Below are 24,890 nucleotides of genomic sequence, written 5' to 3' on the forward strand. Positions count from 1 at the left end.
TAATTTGTAAAAAGAGATTGTGAGCAAAGTATATAAATATAGTTTATATAATAATAACTATGTTATTAACTATTCAGCTACCAACTTATTTAGTCCCATAATGTTTGGAACACTAAACAAGACTGTCTAATGTAAAATGCACTTGCTTTCAAACACCCTATATGGTATTTGATCCAAACTATTATGAATAGTAGCTGGTACCCAGGATCAAACTAGGGTCAGTTGTACGCAAGAAATTATCCCTTGCACTGTTTATGTAGTCCATAGATATGATCTATGGGAAAAATATAAAGTTAAAGTATATATAAAACTCTTATGATACTAAGCACTGTCACAGAACCAGAGAACTACTTGTAAACATACAAAATTATTTTTACTCATGGAATACTTCCTATTGCCTTGATATCATCTGTCCAGAACACCTGAGGGAAAAAATGCGAGATTGCCTTATTGGAGAAAGAAGTAGCAGAGACTGTCCTAATGAGGCCTGTCATGAAAAAAGTGACATAAGTCTGACATCATTATTATTCAGGTTTTCATTTACTCATGGGGTTTCACTCAGTTGATAATAAAATTGAGCATCATCAGCTGTGGCACTGGTGACTCCAAAGTACCACTGAGGCAGCACTGATGATCATTGTCATCACAAGGTCAGTAGCATACCCGTGGGCACTACTACTGAACTATCAGACCCAGTTGGGCAAATATCACCAGGAGTTGTTCCCAGGATCATAGAGCACTGCTTGGGAACCCCTGGCCCCAGAGAAACAAACACTAAATTCACCTTAGTTTCTAAACGTCATAGCTTAATATAACATGATCAGAACAGATAATAGCCTACATTTGGACATCATCACCTATGACAAGATATTTTACTGTAAATTACTGAAAGTTCTGTAAAATGTAGATGTTTAATAGACAACAGAGGGTAAAAACACAATACACACTGTCAAAATAATGGTGATAACACCTTATACTTTGGTTGTTTACTTTACTGAGGGGAAATGTGGATCCTTATATCAGCCCAGGATTACAGCAGATATCATACCACATATTTCTAACCCCAAACAAGTTCAAAATTTAAAGTGTTGTTTTCACTGAAAACAGATCACTAAAGTGTTATTTTAAAGCATAATAATAATAATGTCTAATCCATTTAAATTAGAAATAGTCTCCATGCTATTTGAAGCTTAATTTATTCATATTAAGAATTTTTCTTTTTACTTAAAATAATTAAAGTTTAAACATGGTGGTGTCTAAATAATATCCTACTAGGACATCATTATGTAGATGCTTGTTGGATAACTCATAGATGAATTACTTAACCACAGTACCAATCAGCTGTCATTCATTTTTTCCCCCAGATCAGCAGTGCTAAGTCAAAAATATAACTAAGCACACTTAAAAGGCTAATCAATAACAGACAAGTAAAGTTCTTACAAGATCAGTCCAAAAAATTAATTGCCCTATCCTTGAAAAGATACCTTTTTTAAGTTAATAAAGTTTTATTTGTTTTCTAGCTGCTAAGTTTATAGAAATTAAAAGTCTTGACTATACTTCTTTTGCCAACATGAATTTAAAAGTAGCTTTAAAAAATCTCATTAACATTGTGTTTTTTTCCTGTCCCAAGCTGATTCAATACAAAACAGATTACCTCCTGTCTGTGCCACTAAAGTGCACATAAATATTTCACAAGCCAATTTATCTAAAAATTTTGTCATTCCTCATTTTGAGTCTGGACACAGCACACACTTCACTATAAAGCACTTTAGTTTTTTCAGATAGCATGATCATTGAGATTATGATATATTTTTTCTCATTTTTGCTTGTGCTTAAAATATTGCTTTTGAGTGTTTCAGAATTTCATTATGCCAGATTGGTATACACACCATTATTGGGTCTCAAAAGAATAACAAGAAAATAATTCATTGACATAATTTAAGAGTCAGAAAACTGATAAGATTCTCACCAGTGATTTTCCACCACTGATCCATGGACTGGTGCCAACCTACAGGCAGAAAAAGAAAAAGGTTGAAAACCCCGGTCTACACTATTGAGCCATAAGGAAAGGAGAAAATAAATTTAGCTTTTACTGACCCATGTGGAGAATATAAAAGCTATAGTTCTGATATGAATAAAGTGGTCTAGCCCCATGTTTCTCAATCAAGGAACATGTTTTCCCCACCCCAGGCACCCAGGATATTCTAAGGTTGCCACAGGCAAAATCACCTAAATGTCAGGGTCAGAGCATGACACAAGAATAGAGAGCCAGGTAGTAGGAGGGGGCATGAGAAGTAAACATGGTCAGTAGGGGACCATTACTGGGAAATTGTTGAAAAATACTAGTTTAACATATTGAGAAATGCATAAAGAAATCTGATGAAATTTTGGCACTGAAATTAAAATGAGATCATTGGGGTCAAAGAGATAGTACTGGGAGTAAGACATTTATCTTGCAAGCAACCAACCCCAGTTCAATTCCCCATGTCACCTATGGTCCTCCAAGTCCCACTAGAAATGATCCTAGAGAGTAACAATAGAAGTAAGCATTAAGCATTGCTGGCTGTGGCCTCGAAACCCAAACAAAACAAACGATTTGCAGCAAAAGATATATCATGGATTTAAGGCATTTGCTTTACATTCCTGGTATCCTCGTCCAAACTTTGGCACCAAATGTCCTCCCAGGATTCAGGAGTCAGTTTTGAGCATAGAGCCAGGAACCGTTCCTGAGCACCTCTGGGTGTGGCCCACCCTCTCCCCCCCAGCAAACAACAAAAATTTAAGAAATTAAGTTAACACCTCCTGTCATTTTTTAATCAAAAGTTAAGTGAGCAATCTCTTATCTCTAGACCAACATTTGTCAAACTTTTTTTTGGAAAAGGTGAAATAGCACAGGATTTCTATGTGGTCATAAGACTTCTATTACAACTAATTTACCCATTCATAATCATGCTTATAAAATTCAATATATCTGCATTTCAACAAATATTTATTTATAAAAGCAAGTAGAAGTTCTAATTGTTTGCTAACTCCTGAGTTAAAGGACTAAAATCCCTAGATCGCAAGGTAGAAACTGCAAGTTGACAAAGGACACTGCTGAATCCATGAAGAAATGATAGAAACTTCATGCCCATTGGAGTAACTGTAAATAACCAAGAAAACCTAAGAAGGGTATACATGGAGTCAAAATAGGAAGAAGTTTTATTTATTTATTTATTTATTCCTATTTTTGTGAAACACCATGAGGTACAGTTATAGACTTACAAATTTTTGTGTTTGGGTTTCAGTTATACAATGATCAAGTACCCATCCCTCCACCAGCGCCCATCCTCCACCACCACGGGTCCCAGCATCCCTCCTACCCCCCACCCCACCCCCGATCCCACCCTGCCTCTGTGGCAGGGCATCCCCTTTTGTTCTCTCTCTCCTTTTGGGTCCTGTGGTTTGCAAGAGAGGCATTGAGTGGCAATCATGTTTGGTCTATAGTCTACTTTCAGCATGCTTCTCCCACCCTGGGAGGATCCTCCCAACACCCTGTTAGAAAAGATGAAGTCCTGAAATTTACATACAAATGGTACTACATGGAAAGTATCATGTTAAGCGAAATGAGTCAGAAAGAGCGGAATAGACACAGAAAAATTGCATTCATCTGGGAAACATAAAGCAACAAAATGGGAGACTAACACCCAGGAGTGGCCGAAGTTAGTACCAGGAATTTTGCTCCATGACTTGGAGGTCAGCCACACGTGCTAGGGAAATAGGAAGCTCAGATAGAGAAGAGAGCACCAAATAAAATAGGAAGAAGTTTTAAAGAAACATTTTGATTGACTTTAGGCTATACTATCACAATATTTTCTTATATATATTATAGAATGCATATCAACATAACACATAATATATATGATAATGGAGTATAATAGTTATATGAAACAATTTACAAACTATGGTCCTAATTATTTTTTCTAAATGCAATGCTAGAAGAATAGTTTTATATTCCTGGTAATTAACATGTTAATTTTCATTAAATCGCCATATTATGTGATCAGATCAGAAAGTCCAGTTTGTGTAAATTCACTTTGAACTTACAGAGATATGAACCAAAACCTATATTCTTCAGTCCTCAAAAAGTAATGAATAGAGTTTTATTTAGTACACAGGCTCTAGAACCTTACCATCTGAATGAGACTGACTGTGTTTCTAGAGGGAAACTATCCAATTTTACTGAGTCTGAGTAAAAATGACTAATAGCTGTAACTTCTTAGATTAGAGGTGATAGTCTGAAAATTTTGTAGACTACCATGTTTAGCTATTACAATATCTTTGAAGTTGATATTATTTTGCCCGCAATATAGTTGTGAAAACTGAGGAACGAGAAGGTTAAACATCTTATTATGGTTTCTCTGAAAAAAAAAAAGACCACTATATTAAATATGCAGTCTGGTTTCAAGGACTAAGATCTAAACAATGTTCTATATGGGTTGGGCAAACGACAATCCTTTGACCAAATTAATCATGACCTATGTCTTTAAATAAAGATTTATTGGAATACATATTTAGGCATTCATTTACATATTGTTTACATCTGCTATTGCATCACAAGATTGGTGTTAAGTTTTCTGGCCTCTACTCTAAGATATTCATAAATGGTCATCTGTCCTAGCTCTTACACTATTTCATTTATGTCAATCCCAGTTTTTATCATAAATTAAAGATCACGTCACAGACTTGCAGTGTTGTTAATTGAATTAATTTCTGCTATGCATATGCACTGTGCCCTTTAAAAGTAAGGAATAGTTAGTATTTTTTAAAAGTGATTTGCCCACAGAAGTTGTGGTTTTCGATTGCTTGTTTATTCCCCTATAAGCATTTTCTGCTAATAAAATTTAAAAAATTTCTCCAAAGGGCATATGAGAAATAGCTTATGCCTCTTATTTAAGAAGAAATTCACATATAATGCTTGAGATCTCATATCTTGTTATGTAAGGAAATTTTAAAAAGTTCCCTGGTAGTTGCATTTAGAACAATAACCAAGATATAAAAACAACCCAAATTCCCAACTATGGATGAATGGATCAAGAAGTAGTAATGTATCTACACAATAGGATACAATTCAGTTCTAAGAAAGAACAAAATCATATAATTTGCAGCAACATGGATGGAACTAGAATATGTAATGCTGAGTTTAGTCAGTCCAAAGGAAAGGGAGACATGCAGAATGATCTCTCTCATATAGGGGACTTAAAATACAACGAAGAGCAAGAAAAGTCTGAAGGCATAATAAAGAGAAAATTAATCCATGCAAGTGAGTGTGGGCAGGACTAGACTGGAAGGGTTCTGGCAAAGGGAGAATGGGTACACGGTGATGGGTAAAGTGCTGGAATTACATGTATGTGAAACCATTATTAATAGTATTGTAAACTACAGAACTCAATTAAAAACATAAAATAATTTTTAAAAATCAGGAGATCCTCCCAACAAGGCCTTATTGCCTATTCTTTCTCTCTGTCAACTACACTGCCTCCAAGGTTTAATTTAGTTATGTTGCTTCTCTGCTGTCAACTATTCCCAGCTTCAGACGAGGTTCTGAGTTCTTTAAGAAAAGAGTCATATTTTTATCTCTGTCCCCAGTAAATTATACAAGACATAAAGTATAGTGAATTGCATGCTGAATGCTTAGTATCTGGACAAAACCTCTGCACTTGCAATGTTTGGGATTTCCCCTTTCAGTCAGCATCTCATATGGCTAACTACAAGGTTAGATGTAGATTTCCCCCACTTAAAGCGTGGGATTCTCTCCTTACTTCTAGGGTAAGCCACATGCCTCTCCTGGTGCTAAATAATTATATAAGAAAGTATAATTTATTTAAATTACATGAAATCAATGGTACACCTTTGAAAATAATGCAAATGGATAGAAATAGAAATGGTAAATAATTTGACTGCAAATTCTGGAGTTCTCTTTAAATGTAGACCATTTCATTTCAGAGTATAATTCTATAGTTTCGTGGTGTCATATTCACTGTTGGCCTTCTATGCAATGCAATGATTTCACCTTATATTTAATAGAAGATGGAGTAAATTTTCCCAACCCCTGAAACTTGGTTAGATTTATTTTAATCGATGAGTCCTCTTACCCATCTCTATCCTGACACAATTATGGCCACAATAATGGAGTATTCATATCATCAGGATTCAATGAAAATAAACTTAGAAAATTGTTTTAGAAAATTTATGAAACTCATGCCTTGTTACTTGGATTTGAAATCAACACCTGCAACAGATTCCATTTCACTAAACTGTATATGTCACAAGTTTATTGTTATTAGAGTGGTGTATAAGAAGTAAAGACTGTCATGGAAAGCTAGAAAGCTAGTTCTGGAACCACACTCTATAGTGGTCAAGCACTTCTGAACTGGTAATGTCACTACACAAGTTAACAATCATAATGTCAGTGTACAGATTTATTGAAATCTGAAATCTATTTCCTATTAATCTCAAACTTCATGAGAATAAGCAGCTAACAAAGCCATTTGATTAGTGCCTTGATATGCTGAATGTTCTTGAGGTCAGATAATTTCCCCTCTTATGTGTGTGATTTTGTGCTTGGGGTTACTCCTGGCTCTGAGCTCAGGTATCAATTCTGGCAGGTTCAGGGGACTCTGTGGGGTGCTTGTGAAGGGGGGGGATTGCTAAAGATTGAACCCAGTTGTGCTTAGAGCAAGACACATGCCCTACCCACTGGTACTATCACCGTGGCCCTGGGCAAATTTCTCAACCAAGTTGGCTGAAGCCTCATCAGAGATCTTAATTTCAACTGATTATAACAGAAGGTTATTAATACCTGATAGATCTAAGGTAGCAATGATGGATCTTAAAATATAAAGACTCAAATTGTGAAAGCTGCCTAAGGCTCACAGTGGCTCCCCATAGAGCACCCTCTACCCTTGGCCCACCGCTGCCCCCCCCCCCACACACACACAAATGATGCATTTGGGCCTAATAACAACCCAAGACATTCAAACAAAGTCTTATTTTTGTTAATATGAAAACCAAAGATGATATCTGATCACTCACCCAGCAGTAGAGTATGTCAAAGTTAGTTCTATAGTAAAATTTATAGCTGGAATTTTTGGAGTTAAACTAAAGAAGGCAGCCTTATTTGGAAATGGCTGAGGAGACCACATATGAGTTTTTATTATTTTGGTTAAATAAATGGGAAACATAAAACCTTGAAGATGAGACCGTAGAATTTCTCAGTGATTTTTATTGATTGCAAGAAAGCTCCAAAAGGACTCAAACTAAAAATAAGCAAACTGCATTTTTTTTTCTGTTGGTGTTTCTTCCAAGCCAGGTTCCCTGAACCTGTGTTTACAGTAGCACTGTCCTCCCGTTGTTCATCGATTTGCTCGAGTGGGCCCAGTAACATCTCTGTTGTGAGACTTGTTACTGTGTTTGGCATACTGAACACGTCATGGGTAGCTTGCCTGATTTCAGATGGAAGTCACAAGCTGAAAGAAGAGGAGCCAGCGTCAGAGGATCTACAGCAAGGCCCCTGGCTCCTTTAACACATCATGAGTGTCTACAGTATTTAAGAAAAATTAGTTTCCAGGAAAGAGTAAGCATATGTATCAGATATTTTTTCAAAGGGTAGTGATCATTTTTATTGCAGTTATTCTTAACACTTCATGGTGATGTTTTCCTGATTTAAGTCATAAACCTATCAAAGTTTCTACCTGCTACTAAATATAGATCTCATATTTTGACAGAATGTTTTAAATCACAAAGACAGAAGACAAAAATAATGCAGAGTTAATAAATATAAATATAATAAATATTATAGCAACGTCCCAAAGTTCCTTCTGAATATGCTCTGAACTCTCATTTCCATACTATACTGATTGCTTCTGAAGTCAATCTGACGTAAATTATGTAGGCGAGGCTAAGATAATCTAAAACACCAATTCAAAAGTTCATTAGAATTACAAAAAAGAACATTCAACTAGGATTTTAAAAATACCATGATTAATAGTTATAGAATTAAAATATACACAAATTCTAACTCATTTCTCTAATTTACTAGCTAAAACTTGGTGTAAAACTCAGGAAAATAATGTAAGCTTTCTGTGCCTCAGTTTTAATCAGTAAAATCAGCATGCTAATAGCTACTTCAAGGTTAACAATAGCATGAATTAAAGCTAGAAGAAGACTTAACTTTTCCTTAAACATAATGAATATTCAACAGATGTGACTTATTAAAATATGATGATAGCAGTATTTATTATTCAAAGTTCATTTGTTGTTAGCGGATACCCTAATTCAAAGTATATGCTATGAACTGTTTTCTCTTTTGAGTACAATGCAGTTAAAACATCAACATTAATAGTTCAACTAGCATATGGGAGATATTGTGCTACCCAATGCTTCTGCATTTTCTCATTAAGCAAACACTATCAATTCATTTCTATCGAATTAGATAAATTCTTACCCTTATAATTTGTCTAAACTTTAATACTGAGCAAGTAAATTCAGGCCCAGGATGGGAGTGGGATGGGGGATAGGAGTGTTGAAACAAATACCCAACCAATCAAGCAAACAGAAAACACTACTTGATTTCAAATCTAACATTCATCATCACTTAGCAAGCAGCACTAACTACAACTATAAAATCAGACGGTATGCCGATCTTTGTACCTGCATTCTCACTTGTCTCCCAATGATCACTTAAAAAGAGTAAGTTAGAAAAATCAAAAGCTCAGAGATACAATGATCACTGGTCTGCCTTTCCCTCCTCCAGACCTTAAGTCAGAATATACTACATGGATCCTCTTTTTTGATTACCATGTCAACAAAACAAATATGGGGCTTATAATTTATTTGCCTTATTTTCATCTTCTAACCAATTTTGCCATAGCTCTTGGTTTTGTCAAAGGAGTTCCAGAAACAGAAACCATAATCCTGGACAAAGGCACTCTTACTGGCTTTGGGGTTTAGACCACTTAGTACTTAGAAGGGAAAAAACATAATAACCTCATTACTACAACCACCTGCCTGCCATCAGTGTTGAGTTTCTGACTGCTTCCAGGTGCTAAGCTGGCAGGTTTGGATCAACTACTAATTGTAGTTGAAGCTGAAGGCAATTAATTATAGAACTTTATACTGTTCAAGTTCAGTATCACAGGATTACTTCATGAAAATGGAATATAAAGAAAAATTATAGCAAATCAAGGAAAATAACTATAAATGAGTATTGTTTTGGGGTTTTGATTAAAACAAACTCGTGTATATAATGTATACTCGTCAGGCATGTTATACCCACCCATTATAAATGAAATACTTGTTAAAATCCGATTTATCATTCAGGGCTGAAAAAAAAGAGTGAATATTACTCTCAGAGACCAAGGGGAAGATGCTTTCTTAATGTTCTGCCAGGCAGGCTGTCAGTTGAATTCCAAGTGGACGAGACTGTGGACTATGGGGTCATAAGATTAGATTTTGAGTTATAGATTTATTTGCCCTTAGATAAATAGGAAAGTGATAACCTTTCTCTTTTTTTCAACTGAATCACCGTGAGATACAGTTTCAAGCTTTTGTGTTTGAGTTTCAATCATAAAATGATCAAACACTCATCCCTCCACCACTGCATATTCTCCTCCACTAGTATCCCCATACCCCTCCTTTGAACCCCCCCCCACCTCCATGGCAAACAATTTCCCCCACACTCTCTCTCTCTACTTTTGGGTATTATGGTTTGCAATACAGATACTGAGAGGTTATCACGTTTGGTCCTTTATCTACTTTCAGCACACATCTCCCATCCCGAATGATTCCTCCAACCATCATTGTCTCAGTGAACCCTTCTCTATTCCAGCTGCCTCCTCTCTCAGCTCATGAGACAGGCTTCCAACTATGGAGCCACATTCCTGGTCCTTGTGTCTACGGTCCTTGGATTTCTGTCTCATATTATGTTATTTTATATTCCACAAATAAATGGAGTCTTATATCTGTCCCTCTCTTTCTGACTGATTTCACTTAATATGATAATATCCATGACCATCCACTCATAAGCAAATTTCATGACTTCATCTCTCATATCAGCTGCATAGTATTCCACTGTGTATATGTACCAAAGTTTCTTTAATCAGTCGTCTGTCCTCAGGCACTCAGGTTGTTTCCAGATTCTGGCTATTGTGAACAGTGCTGCAATGAACATACAGGTGCAGATGTCATTTCTATTGTGCCTTTTTGAACCCTCAAGATATATTCCCAGAAGTGGTATTGCAGGGTCATGTGGAAGCTCAATTTCTAGTTTGTGAAGAAACTAATTCCATATTTTTCCAAAAAGGCGGGACAAGTCAGCATTCCCACCAACAGGAAAGAGCGGCACTTTCCCCCCACATCCACGCCAGCACTTGTTATTTTTTTCTTTTGAATGTGTGCCAGTCTCTGTGGTGTGAGATGAGTGATAACCTTTCTCAATCAACATTTCCCTCTATGTATAAAGGGTTACTTTTGACACTGGTGAAAATAAGCAAAATAGAGTGTATATTGACACAAATTCAATGCTTACTGCATGTTAAATGTCACCACTCTCTCCCGACCTTCACACAAGTTGGAAGATTGCCAAACCTTTGTTGAATTTATGCTACAATTAAAACTTCCCAATGACCAGGCAAGTGTTTGAGTCTGATATCACTATGAAGGACTCAGAATTTGAAGTGTAGCTATGTAAGTTTTTGCCGTGACTGTATTTAATGAAGTACATATCCAGGGACCAATAACGTAACTTCTTCATGTCCATATATCCTACAATGAAGAGAAAAATTACTTAGTTCATATAATTGGCTTGGTAATTAAATACAATAAAGCACAGCTTTTATATATGTAATTAATAGAGCTATATGTCTCAACATTGTTAGGGCATGAACTTCTATGGGAATTATAATATTTTTTTCTCTTGGTATTTTCCACATCCTCAGGACACCACAGTATATCAAACTAAATGTTTTGGATGGACTAGGAAGATAATGCCAGAAGTGTTTGTTTATGTTTGAAACTAAAAAAATAGGAAAAGCTATGTGAAAATGGAAAAAGTTAAAGAGGGAGAAAAGTAAAAAAGCAAAAACTACTCCAAGAGTAAAAGAAAGGTTACCCCAGAGCTGAAACACATTTCTCTTGGCAAAGTCTAAACTAGTAACAATAAGACCAAGGTATATTCCCCTAAGAAGGGGAAAATGAGGGTATTATGATTTTCACCCATAGCATGGGTATGGGAGAAAACAATGGTGAATTTCAAGAAAATGGCATGAGGTTGAATGGCTAGCTTCAAGCACAATAAGCTAAAGACCTCACATTTGGCAAATAAGTTTATATTTTACTATAATTCAGAAGCACAATGATCATAGCAGGGAATTACTAAATATTCATCAAAGCTTATTTCCTCTGCTTGGGTTCACAGAGAGATTAATTTCACCAGACTTTCTAGATGGGAACTTAGATCCATAATTACCTATGGAAGATAATCCCCCTTGATGAATATAAAATTTTACTAATTCCTACACCATGATATTTCTTTTTGGTTTTTGGTAGAATGCATAAAATTCAACTGGAAAGTATGAGGATACTTAGAAAATGGATGAAAGAACCAGGATCTCTAAATCAACATACAGTCACTGACCAAATATTAAGACTATATTAAGATTGAGAAATGAAACTATATTAAATCACTATGAATTAGATGTCACTTATTACAATAGTTTACATTAATTACTCTGCTTAGTAAAATACCTGGGATAGAATATTTCATTATTCCTAAAAGATAAAGAATAGAAAACAGTAATTTAAGGGAAGCAAATTAACATGGTAAAACTAATACCTAAGCTTATACATAGCTTTATTATGATTGATATTGGATTTTGCACATAGAAATCTAAGTAAAATGAAGTAACTAAATTATTAAAGGCTAGTATTCTATATCATGGGTTGTTCTGGTAACTAATTCAAACGATCCCTATGATAGGGTTCTCTTGTTCAAGAAAAATATCAGAATAGGGGCTCTAGAGACAATAATATGGTTAAGACACTAGCCTTACTTGTGGTTCAAACATGTTTCACCCTGGCACCACCTGGTCCCTTGAGCTTCTCCAATGCAGTTCTGGAAGTACTGAGAAATCTAGGGTAGCCCAAGAAATCCCCAGCAACATAGGTCCTAAACACTGGCTCCTCTCACCTGCAGATAGAACCACCTGCCTAACTTGTCAAGAGTAGTCAGGAGGGTTCCCTGGGTATCCTGTGCACAGGTTGGGATATCCCCCAAAATATCAGAGTAGAAGGGGCTGTCTCAACTTTTCCATCATGAAAGCAACTCATTATTTTGGTACTGGAATATTAACCAAATTGTAAAGTCCTTTGCAAATAGAAATGATGCTAAAAACTGATGGTTTTCTAAAGCATGAATAAACATGACCAAGCAAACTAAACTAAATTCGAGAGCTAAATTCCAAAGGCCTTCAAAACTATAAGTGAGCTTTTCAAACTTCATTGAAAAGACTCCTCAGGGTACCTGTACAACACCTCCAAATTCTACCATACTCAAATTCCAGTAGGAAAGAGCAAACCAAATGGGATGAGAAAGTAATTCAGAAACCACGTAAATTCAACAACAAAAACACAAACAGAAGGCTCAAAAAGGCTCAACTAGCAATGAATCGCTTAGTAAATCCTTAGACAAAGACTCTACAACCCCATGGTGAGGCATAACAATTTTCACAATTTCTCTTTTACTAAGTATTTTTGATAATTCCTTTAGTCGTTCAGTTCTAACAAATAATATAAAAAAATATTGCTTGACTGCTAAAAGGTGAGGTGTGATGGGATGGTTGGGAGAATAGGGAATGACAGAAGAAAGGTTGCTCACATGATGGGACTGGTATTGAAACACCAAAAGCCCATAACAATTCTATTAAGAACAACGTTACAAATACCATGGTGCTTAAAATAAAGATAGATAAGTAAAATGAAAAGCAAAATAAGAAAAACAAAAGAAAAGGTTGTCATCTTTCATCCATATCTTTTTACATCCCTCAAAAAGTACCTGATCCATCAAGTTCTCATATATTATATGAGGGTTTTTTTTTTTTTTTTGGCTGGGGGGGGCGGGACTTGGGTCAAACCCAAATGTGCTCAGAAATTATACCTGCCTTTGTACTCAGGGAATGGACTTGACTAAAAGATAATTTTGAGTAGATAAGTACCTTACCAGCTGTACCATATCTCTAGCCCCACCATTCAATTTTTAAAAGGCATGAGAAAGTGCTTGGATGCCTCTCACAAACCATTCTATATGTTTCAGTGATTTGAAGCACCTTGGACATAAATTCATTAGAATGCTAATTAGGTCTGATGTGAATAATTTAGTGCTATTTTATACTGACACACCTGACAGAGCACTGGATCGCATTAGATTTGATAACATTTTAATATTTGCTTAGAAAATTCTGCTACATTTAGTCCCTGGAGAGAAAACAGCCACTGTGCCAAAAGCAGAGCAAAGTATAACTTTTTTTTATTTACTCATGGCTGAGAGTTTTTGATAAACTTCCCTGCCCAACATCCATTCCTCTCATTTTAGGGTTTAGGTCTATTTTGCCTTTGGGAACCGAGATCTCTCAATGTCAGTACAAATGGTTCATGAACCATACTTCACAATCCCTGATTCACATGGTCCAGAAGTATCTGATTCCACCTCTGACCTCCTCATGCTTTCAAAAGAGGCTATGGAAACAAAGAAAGTATGATCAGCCCTTCCAGATTCTGTTTAAATTGGTGAAAGTGTGTTTCTAACACGGGTCCAAATCCCTATACATTTTAAGAAATGATATTGAAATTTAACCCTTTTACTTAAAATACCTCACTTGGCAGCACAAAAACCTGAAACTGGTTTGGACTGCTTCATCACCACTTGGAAGTAAGTAGAAAAGAATGGTAACAATGCAAAAAAGAGGCCAGTGAAATTATAAGGAGAAATAGATTCATGGTGATTATGTTTGAGCAACCTGGATCTAGTTTTATTTTACATAAGCAAATAAATTACTTTTTATGCTTCATCTGGTTTAAATTAGTCTCTTTATAGGCATCAAATCTAATATCACAGGACTGAATTATACTGATAGCATCAGGGCCATTTTTTCATGGAGGTGGTTTTTAGTCATTTTTACATTTGACTGCCCAAAGATTTTTTGTTCACTAACTTGTATCTTTGTCCCCGTTATAGTCACTTTATTTATTTATTTATTTATTTATTTGTGAAACACCATGAGGTGCAGTAGTAGACTTGAAAACTTTCGTGCTTGGATTTCAGTTATACAATGATTGAGTACCCATCCCTCCACCAGTGCCCATTCTCTACCACCAATGATCCCAGTAGCCCTCTCCCCCCTCCCCCCTTACCCACCTACCCCCTGCCTCTGTGGCAGGGAATTCCCTTTTGCTCTTTCTTCCCTTTAGGGTGTTGTGGTTCCAGAAACTTTATAAAACATGTGATTTTTACCTGACTAAAAATTATGTATATTCTATAGAAATTTGGGAAATTTATAGATTACTAAATTATCTGTTGATAAATTCTAACATAGAATGTCTTTTGGAAAGTTACCATATTGGACTGCTCAACAAACAACCTTGGTGATTCTGTCACAGGTAGCCACATGTTGAAAAAAATTACAGTGACAACCAGCTCAAAATTCAGGGAGTGATTATGGTTGCTTATTGGATAAACTAATTATTGTGCATTAGCTATTAGTTAATTAGTATTAACTACCACTAATTCCTATTATAATAGGAATGGAGCGATAGCACAGCGGTAGGGCATTTGCCTTGCGCACAGTCAGCCTGGCCGAGCCAGGTTCGATTCCTCCACCCCTCTTGGAGAGCCTGGCAAGCTACCAAGAGTATTCAATATGCCAAACACAGTAACAAGAAGTCTCACAACGTTACTGGGCCCGCTCGAGCAAATCGATGAACAACGGGAGGACAGGACAGTGACAGTGTAACTACTACTAATTCCTATTATAAATAATCACACTTAAGTTGGTAGTAATGAAACATAGCATACTTACATTCTGGTGTAGAAAGGAAGACACAAATTTATTTCTTGGTGTTATAAATGTTCTGGTGTTTAAAGAAAAGGAAAACAGATCCTTCCCATCTTACCAAAATACCTGCCAGTCCTATTCCTATTGTCATACTCACAAAGACTTACGACTTTAAGTTTGTGAATATATTTTTAACCCTCACACTAAAAACACTTTTACATTAAATAGTAATGATTTAAGTGCAGAAGTGAGCAATGGAATATGTAATATCAAAGAACATATATACAGCTTAACTAACAGGTATAGTTACACAAAGAAGAATGTTAATGGCAAACATTGAAGAGGGAATAAAAAAGATGACTGTGCAAGATCTTAGTTGTTACGGAATCTTAATTTGTAGTCCAAAGTTTGAGGGAGGGCTGGCCATCCAGACTTCTAATCACAGAAAATTATCATCTCCCATAAGAGCCATCATATAGGTAAGGCACTTAGCTTCTAGGTTTTAGAGTATAAATTGCAGGAAATGAAGCCAATATTGTGTAGGTGACTAGTGAAATAATGCAATATGTATATAATCTTTATCTAAAAAGTACTCATTACTCAATAGTATCTTATTTGGCAGAAGATACTATTGTTTGTATAAAGTGGCAAGACAAGGATACATTTCATCTGAAAAATATTGAACATTTTATATTTGTACAAATATGAAAGTGAGGAGAAAAAAATTCTATTCTATCAACTTCAGTAAGTGGGAATAAAGAAGAGAAATGAAGACAATTACTAGTGTAAAATTGCACTATTTCATTTCTTTGGAGAGGCCTTGGATCCCCTTTACCCATAGACATGATAGAATAGTGAAAATACACCAGAAACAACTGTGAATCAGATGTTAAGGGTGGCTAACACCTGTCTCCAAAATTCACTTTTTAAGGATTAAGCTTTTCGCCATGAAAGTTGGAAAAAAATCAATTCTACAATTTTCTTCTTTACCAAAATGCCCTGGGCCTCTGCTGATAAAGCATTGATTTAAATCAATGACTAAGGTGGGAATTTTAGTCTGTTCTTAAAGGATAATCACTAGTATTCTTCTTGGGATGCATCTGTTTTTAACCAATTTGTCAGCCCCTGAGTGTGGTAATTAAACAGAGTTGTGCAAAAAATAAATAGTGAAAACTGAAAACCAGCTTCATTATCTTCTGTATCTGAGGTACCTGCAGGTGTGTGTTAATGAATTACATGACTGGTAAAATAAAATTAAAGACAGGTGCATGTGTTTACGAAACTTCAGCCACAAATTACAGGTATCTGTAGCATCTATAATTCATTCATAATTGACAATTTTCTTATTACTGAGAGATAAAGAATTAAGTCATGCAGATGAGTACAATATTTGCCTTGCAGCACTAGAGACTTTGCTTTCTTTCTTATATAGCTTCTTAAATAAATTAGATTTTTAGGGACGTTTTACCTCAAATTAAAGACCAAAAAATTTCAGGCTGTCTAATCCCCAATTTCTTCTCCCGTCTCTAACATTTAGAAACCTCTCAATGCAATAGTGAACTTACATGTAAATGTTAGAAATCCACACACTGCATTCATTTCAATGTTATCTGAATCTAGAAGCCTGAGGAAGTGTTTTTAAATCCTGTTCCTCATTTTCTATATTATTAGATAAAATAAAAATAGCACCTCCTTAACAGGGTCATTATATTTAATTGAGTTAGCTAAGATTAATTGAATGCATACAAGAAGCTGTAGTGGCTGGCACAGAGTAAGCACTTAATGATTATCCATCTACTTATGTCTCCAAGCCTCAGTTTCCATAAACACAAAATGAGTATGAAAGCATGTTGGTATATGTGGTCATCAAAATAATAAAATTAGATAGTGCTGATCAAAAAGACAAAATAGGAATTATGGTGCTTACCTTGTAAGTGGCCAAGGGAACCCTGGTTTATTACCCGGCATGTGATACTAGAGAGCCCAGAGTAATACCTGAACACATCAGATTTGACCTCCCAAAAGAACAAAAACAATAACAACAAATCTTCCTAATACTAAGCTAGTTTTTCAAAGCCTCAATGATCTGTGGGTGCTGTTTGGATTATATTGAATACTGATAAATTCTTCCTATTATTGAGAGTATTTTAAATCATGGTACCTCAAATAAAATAAAAACATATGAGATGATCCATATAAATTTCCTCCCTTACTTTTAGGCACATGAACATTTTATGTTGTACACTGTAGTAGACATTGTAGTAGCAGTAGCTTGATCTCATGTAGACAAAATTAATTCATATTCTAATTTTATTTGAATTTAATTTTTTGTATTTATCCCAAGTCTTATACACAGCTGTAGGGCATTCGCCTTACAAGCGGCCAACATGGCCGACCCGAGTTCGATTCCTCCGCCCCTCTCGGAGAGCCCGGCAAGCTACCGAGAGTATTCGATATGCCAGACACAGTAACAACAAAGTCTCCAATGGAGACGTTACTGGGCCCGCTCGAGCAAATCGATGATCAACGGGAGGGCCTTTACCTTTACCTTTATCCCAAGTCTTGGCTTATAATTCATACATATTTTAAATGGTTTTATTTTGGCATTTTATGCAGATATAATTAAATTTAATCTTAAACTTCAATAAATTTTACCTTAATAAAATATTTCTCATACAATGCAGTGATCTGAGCATTGTTGATCTTTCAGCTCTCTACCTTGCCCCCAAATAGAGTTGAGCAGACATAGGAATGTAATTCTCTGCTATGTGATGAATCCGGAGGCTGCTTTAAACAGGTACCAGAATTGGAAGAAAGTTGAAGACAGCAGGGGAGTTGATGGGGACAGAACTGAGAAGCTATAAATAGACAGGTCAAAAGATTTTTCTAAACTATATATGGTAAGGGGGTATGGTGCTGCCAGCAGGTCAATCTGTACCTGTGAGGTGAGTGCATCAGCAGCCTGATGGAACTGTCAGACTTTCAGATACCCTAAAATTGCTGCTGTGCCTTTGGTCAGACCACAAAAAATTGGGGCAAAGTTTACCAAGAAAGTAAAAGGCCAAAAGTTAGGTATGTAAGAGACACACCAACAAACCAACTGCGGCTCAGCTATATAATTGGAGGCATGGCCTCTCTGGTTCCTAATTGAACTGCTTAATGGCCATGATCCCAGAGACTCAGAAATTAATCTCTGAACCCAAAGGCTTTTGGCAGAAATGTGTCCTGTTCCTGCAGTAGGTTACTGAGGCTGGGCCACTCCAGGTGGGAATAGGTGTCATGCCTTGGCCTGTTCCCCTTGGCGGCCCAGTGATCGTCATCCTCCAGAGGCCACTGGATGGTCAGGTTTGGGCCTGCAGTAATGAGACATGCAGGGACTCACCAGACGGGGGTGGAACCGGCCCTTTCCTTCCCATCCCAGCGAGACCTCGAGTCTCTGCCTACAAATGACCTCTCTGACACCTGATCAAGCTGATTAATGACCATGATCCCAGAGACTCAGAAACAAATCTCGAAACCCAGTGGCTTTTGGCAGAAATGCATCTGGTCTGCATACATGGCCATGACTCCAGAGGCAAAATGACTTAATCCAGAGCCCAGCAGCTTTCAGCAGAAAAGTGAATGGACCATGCGTTGAACTATGGTGCCATGCTTCTCCAGGAGGGAAAGGGTGTTGCTCCCTTCTGCCTTTCTCCCCCAGCAGCAAGGTGGCCACCGCCTCAGAGCTTATTGGAAAGCCAGGTATGAGCCGGCAGTGACAGGGGAACTGCAGTCTCATGGGAAGGGGGGTGGTACTGGATCGTCCTTCATGCCCTACCGAGGTCACGAGTTGCCCCCCAAGAGTGGCTCACCGCCACAGCCATAACACCAGGCGCACAGAAACCAATCCCGTAATTATCTGGCTCTTTGCAGAAATCCAAAATTGCAGCTGCATAACATTATATGATTCTCATAACCAGCTATAGAAAACAAAGTATTTCACAATGCCTGTTCAGCAATTCTGATTGTTGGGGGGGGGGGGATTCTAAACAATAATGGTGCATCTTTTGTTGAAATAATGAATGTAATCAATGTAGAGAAGAGTTAAGTGGAAATCATCTGCCTCACAGGCATTGGGAGGGGTGGGACAGGGGATATACTGGGGTTCTTGGTGGGGGAAAATGAGTACTGGTGAAAGAAGAGGTGCTTGATCATTGTATGACCGAAACTTAAAACTGAAAACTTAGTGACTTCCCCCACAGTGATTCAATAAATAAATATAAGATGAAAAATAAATAAATAAATATAACTATGAAAGAAAAAAAGTAAGTTGGAGTTCATGCCCAATTCAACCAGCTAATCAGTGGCTGAATAAAAACCAGTACTCCTACATAAAAAAAAATAAAAAATAAAAAAAAACTATACATGGTAGTCTGAATTTCTCAGGCACCGTTATTCAGAGATAAGATGTTGAGGGTCTGCCTTCATATTATGTATTTTGGTTTCTATCACTGTTATTTAGGGAACAGAATAAAGCAATTACCCAATAATGCTCAAGTGAAATTTCTTTGACAAACTGATCTGTACATGCATCCAAGTTATTGACCCAGTAGGTATAAAACACTCATTCATAATAACAGGAGAGGTTAACACATAAGAATTCTACCAAGGTATAGACTGCTGAGTTACTTCAAACGGTCATTGAAAGGTCATATTTTTTATCAGTGGTAGGTAACTTTATGGCACAATATGGCACAATATGAAGCCATCATCAGACAAATCCCATTAGTCAGAAACAAGTGAGCTATACAAGAAGCAAATGATACTTAAGTTGACATGTTGCTATAAATTAGTTGTACTCAATACCAAAATTTTTCCTGCTTTTTCTCCATAGAACCACTCCACATACAGGTGCTCATCTAAGGTCAAATCCAAGAAATGGCAGAAACAGAATTAATTCTTTCCCTCAACTTACTGTAGCATATAATCAACAATGTCAAATAATTTATTAAAACTTCAGATTGGGATATGACATTTTATTTCACAGCAAGATTATTCCAAAGCACTTGACCTGTGTCTCCTAAAATAATTTACCAAGTGTTTTCTCTATACAGGGTCAAATTTAATTTGCACACTAGGTCTGAGAAGCAGAAAGTGAGGTGCAAACCACATTTTTATTCACTAAGATCATGGAACCTAGATGAGTAAATATCTTTCTCCAAGTCTATCTTTAATTAGATAAACAAAATGTGAATGGAATACATGCACAGTAAACTATGAAAATGATTTTTTTCTTAAATGTTCTTTTTGCTTTTATTTGTGTGAAACCTGGCAAGGCTCAGGGCTTACTCCTGGATCTGTGCTCAGGAACTTCTCATAACATTTCTCAGGGAGGCCATATGTAGTGGTGGACATCAAATCTGAATCTGCTATGTGCAAGGCAAATGCTCTACTTGCTATCTTATCTATCTCTCCACACTTCTTTTCAATTTTTGTAAGTGTTGTAAGAAAATTGTTTCAGGCCAGAGACCAAAGTAAACACAGCCACAAAACTACATTCCAGAGCATAGAGGTTTTTTGTGGGGGAGATTTGGTTTATACAGGGTCATGATAAGGGCTTATTTCTGGCTCTGTGCTTAGGTATCACTCCTAGTGGTGGGCCATATGTAGTGCTGAAGATAGAATCAGGGTCATTTGTGGGCAAGGAGAGACTTTACCTGCTGTACTCTCCGAACCCAGCAGAGAGGGGTGTGAGGCATTTAAAACTCCTTGTTTATTCTCTAACCAAATCACTCAGATCTATTGCTGCTAAACTCCCAGCTTGAAACAAGAAAGTCTGTTTAAACAACAACTAAAAATATTTGTGTAAATACTGTTTCCCTCTTCAGGAGTATCACTCTATTTATCTGTGTTGCCAGATAAACTCTCTCCAGCAAAAGATTGACTCAAACTTACTCTGTTAGTAGAATTTCTTCTTCCATACTATATTCCTCAACCTCTGCTACACTTTAGAATCACCTTTGGAATTTAAAACTACTGCTGTATGGGTTTCATACTGAACTAGTGGAAAGAGATCTTGAAATCTGTAAAAACAAAACAAGACAAACAAACAAACAAAACACCCTACATTGTTTTTTTTTATCATTTTTTTTATTAGTGAAACACCATGAAGTACACTTATAGACTTATAAATTTTTGTGCTTGGGTTTCAGTTATACAATGATCAAGTGTCCATCCCTCCACCAGTGCCCATCCTCCCCCACCACGGGTCCTAACATCCCTCCCACCCCCACATCCCCCCCCCCGCACCACCCTGCCGCTGTGGCAGGGCATTCCCCCCTGCTCTCTCTCTCTTCCTTTGGGTACTGTGTTTTGCCAGAGAGGCATTGAGTGGCAATCATGTTTGGTCTATAGACTACTTTTAGCATGTCTCTCCCACCCTGGGAGGGTCTTCACAACACCCTTTATTTGGTGCTCTCTTCTCTATCTGAGCTTCCTTCTCACCTAGCACATGTGGCTGGCCTTCAAGTCATGGAGCAAAATTCCTGGTACTAATCTGAGCCATTCCTGGGTGTTAGTCTCCCGTTTTGTTGCTTTATGTTCCCCAGATGAATGCAATCTTTCTGTGTCTATCCCGCTCTTTCTGACTCATTTCGCTTAACATGATACTTTCCATGTAGTACCACTTGTATGTAAGTTTCATAACTTCATCTTTTCTAACAGCTACATAGTACTCCATTGTGTAAATGTACCAAAGTTTCTTTAACCAGTCATCTGTTCTCGGGCACTCAGGTTTTTTCCAGATTCTGGCTATTGTAAAGAGTGCTGCAATGAACAAACAATTGCAGATGTCACTTCGACTATACCTTTTTGCCTCTCTGGGATATATTCCCAGAAGTGCTATAGCTGGGTCAAATGGGAGATCGAATTCTAATTTTTTGAGAATCGTCCATACTGTTTTCCAAAAGGGTTGGACCAGCCGGCATTCCCACCAGCAGTGAAGGAGGGTCCCTTTCTCGCCACATCCGCGCCAGCACCTGTTGCTTTTGTTCTTGTGGATGTGGGTCAGTCTCTGTGGTGTGAAATGATATCTCATTGTTGTTTTGATCTGCATCTCTCTGATGATTAGTGATGTAGAGCATTTTCTCATGTGCCTTTTTGCCATTCGGATTTCTTCTTTGCGAAAGTTTCTGTTCATTTCCTCGCCTCATTTTTTGATGGGGTTGGGTGATTTCTTCTTGTGTAGTTTAACCAGTACCTTGTATATCCTTGATATCAACCCCTTGTCGGATGTGTATTTGGTGAATATTCTTTCCCATTCTGTAGGCTGTCTTTGTATTTTGGTCACTGTTTCTTTTGAGGTGCAGAAGCTTCTTAGTTTAAGATAGTCCCATTTCAATTCAGATAGAAAGGGGAACACCAAGTGGAGGGTGTTTGGAGGATCCTCCCAGGAGGGGAGATGCAGGTTGAAAGTAGACTGGGCTGAACATGTTCGCCACTCAATGCCTCTTTGGCTGATCACAGCGCCCAGGAGGAGAGAGAGAACAGGGGGGAATGCCCTGCCACAGTGGCAGGGGGGGATGGGGGGACGGGAGGATGGGGGGGGAGGGATATTATCCTGGTGGTGGAAAATGGGCACTGGTGGAGGGATGGGTATTTGATCGGGGTATGACCGAGATCCAAGCACAAAAATTTGTAAATCTACAACTGTACCTCATGTCGTTTCACTAATAAAAAATAAAAAAAAAAAAAAAAAAAAAGATAGTCCCATTTGTCTATCTCTGTTTTCATTTGCTCGGCCAGTGGCGTGACATCTTTGAAGATACCACTAACTTCAATATCATGGAGAGTTTTGCCAACTTTGTCTTCAATAAACATTATGGATTCCGGTCTGATGTTGAGGTCATAAATCCATTTCGATCTTACTTTTGTGCATGGCGTTAGGCAGAGATCTGAGCCCACTTTTTTGCATGTAGCCGTCCAGTTTTGCCAGCACAATTTATTAAAGAGGCTTTCCCTGCTCCATTTCACTTTTCTTGCCCCCTTATTGAAGATTAGATGATTATATGTTTGGGAGGAGATGTCAGTATATTCAACTCTGTTCCATTGGTCTGCAACTCTGCCTTTGTTCCAGTACCATGCTGACAAAACACCCTACATTAAATCATGTAATGTGTTTATGTTCATAACTGAGCTTCTCAGAGCTTTGAAACATTCATGTATCACATTGGTCTCTGAGATGGATGCTATAGTTTACAATAGCACTTTAGCACTGTCCTCCCGTTGTTCATCGATTTGCTCAAGTGGACACCAGTAACGTCTCCACTGTGAGACTTGTTGTTACTGTTTTTGGCATATCAAATACGTCATGGGTAGCCTGCCAGTCTCTTCCATGCAGGCTGGATACTCTCAGTAGCTTGCCGGGCTCTCAGAGGGAAAGAAGGATCAAACCTGGGTTGGCTGCATGCAAGGCAAGCACCTTACTTGTTGTGCCATCACTCCAATATTTGACAAATTTATTTCAGTTCAGTTATCTTTTGGTTCTTGAACATCCATTGAGACACAAACTGACACATGGAAGGAGGAGAAATATTTTGTTTGTAAGTGCCACAAGGTGTCTTTTCTTAAAATAAAGGACTATGCTGAAGAGACACTAGCGAGGTTAAGGTGTTTCCATGCATGCAGCAAACCCATTTGATCCTCAGTACTGCATTTGGCCCCATGAGTGCTGCCAGGAATGATTCCTAAGCACAGAGCCAGGAGAAAACTCTACACAGCAGTAAGTGTAACCCCAACTCCAAACTACCACCCCTGCACCGCCACACATTCTGATTCCAAAACCAACCTTATCTGTCTGTTGGAAATGCAGAATCTCGGGTCCCATCCCAGATCTTTGAACCAGTTTCTGCATTTAGACAAGATTCCCAGGGGAGTCATATATCAGAGTCATAATACTGATATAATCCACCATTTTAATAAAGTCATTCCTAAGTTTCATCTTCCTGACTTTCAGGTAAGTGTTATCAGTATGACAGCAGTAAGGACCTTTGCAGCACAATCTTCAACGTGACACTGAAAGGGAGGAAAGGCCAGGCTATGCCACCCCAGGGCTTCTACTCAAGTCGTACATAAAGTGAATGTATCCCTTACAGCTGTGAAAACTAGGGAAATATCTTCAAAACTCATAATGGATAATGGGGCTGTTGAACATCAGTTTTATTAAAACTTATTAGTTAAACTTCAAGTCGATTGCCTCGAGCAGGCACCAGTAACATCTCTTTCGTCCTAGCCCTGAGATTCTAAAAAGTGCTCCATTCAAGGCTCTTTCAGGGTCTCCTGCCCCCGCCTGGCTGTCCTCGCCAGGGCCCCTTGAAGGAGGATGGGTTGAGTTTCCCTCCCCACCCCAAGCAGAGCCCCGGCAGCCAAAGACCGCTGGAACTAGCCACAACCATGCTGAGACCACTCTGGTACCGGCAGAGGAACAAAGGCATGCAGGTCCTGGGGCTGAGATCTCCAAGCCTGCTCAGATGGGTGCTGAGCATCCTCCACCCAGATCCTCCAAATTCCAGTAGGCGGGGGTCACACCCACCAACTGCCCCTCCCCCACGCCGTGTAATCCCATCAGCGGTCAAGACCCAGAGACTATAAACTTCAAGTATTCATATTAAATCATCAATGTCTTTTCAATTTAATTCACACTATTAAAATTAATTGAGCACATATTAAGGTCTAAGTATTGTGATGTCATTTTCTAATTGTTATTTATTTTGGGTTTTGAACCACAGTTAGCAGTGATCAGGACTTAATTCTGGCTCTGAGCTGATG

The 24,890-nt window shown here is 37.7% G+C and overlaps 1 long non-coding RNA gene across 1 annotated transcript in view; it reads right to left on the reverse strand.

Annotated features, from left to right (window-relative positions):
* Positions 1 to 1,963: 1,963 nt before the first annotated feature.
* The window catches only part of LOC130034069 (uncharacterized), a 220,289-nt gene continuing 197,362 nt past the window's right edge, over positions 1,964 to 24,890 (reverse strand). Inside the window, exon 3 of the long non-coding RNA XR_008794058.1 lies at positions 1,964 to 2,008. This is a non-coding gene — a long non-coding RNA (uncharacterized LOC130034069). The remainder of the gene's footprint in view (positions 2,009 to 24,890) is intronic.

The sequence above is a fragment of the Sorex fumeus genome, unplaced genomic scaffold (assembly GCF_029834395.1).
Source record: "Sorex fumeus unplaced genomic scaffold, SorFum_2.1 ptg000056l, whole genome shotgun sequence".
Taxonomy (NCBI): Eukaryota; Metazoa; Chordata; class Mammalia; order Eulipotyphla; family Soricidae; genus Sorex; species Sorex fumeus.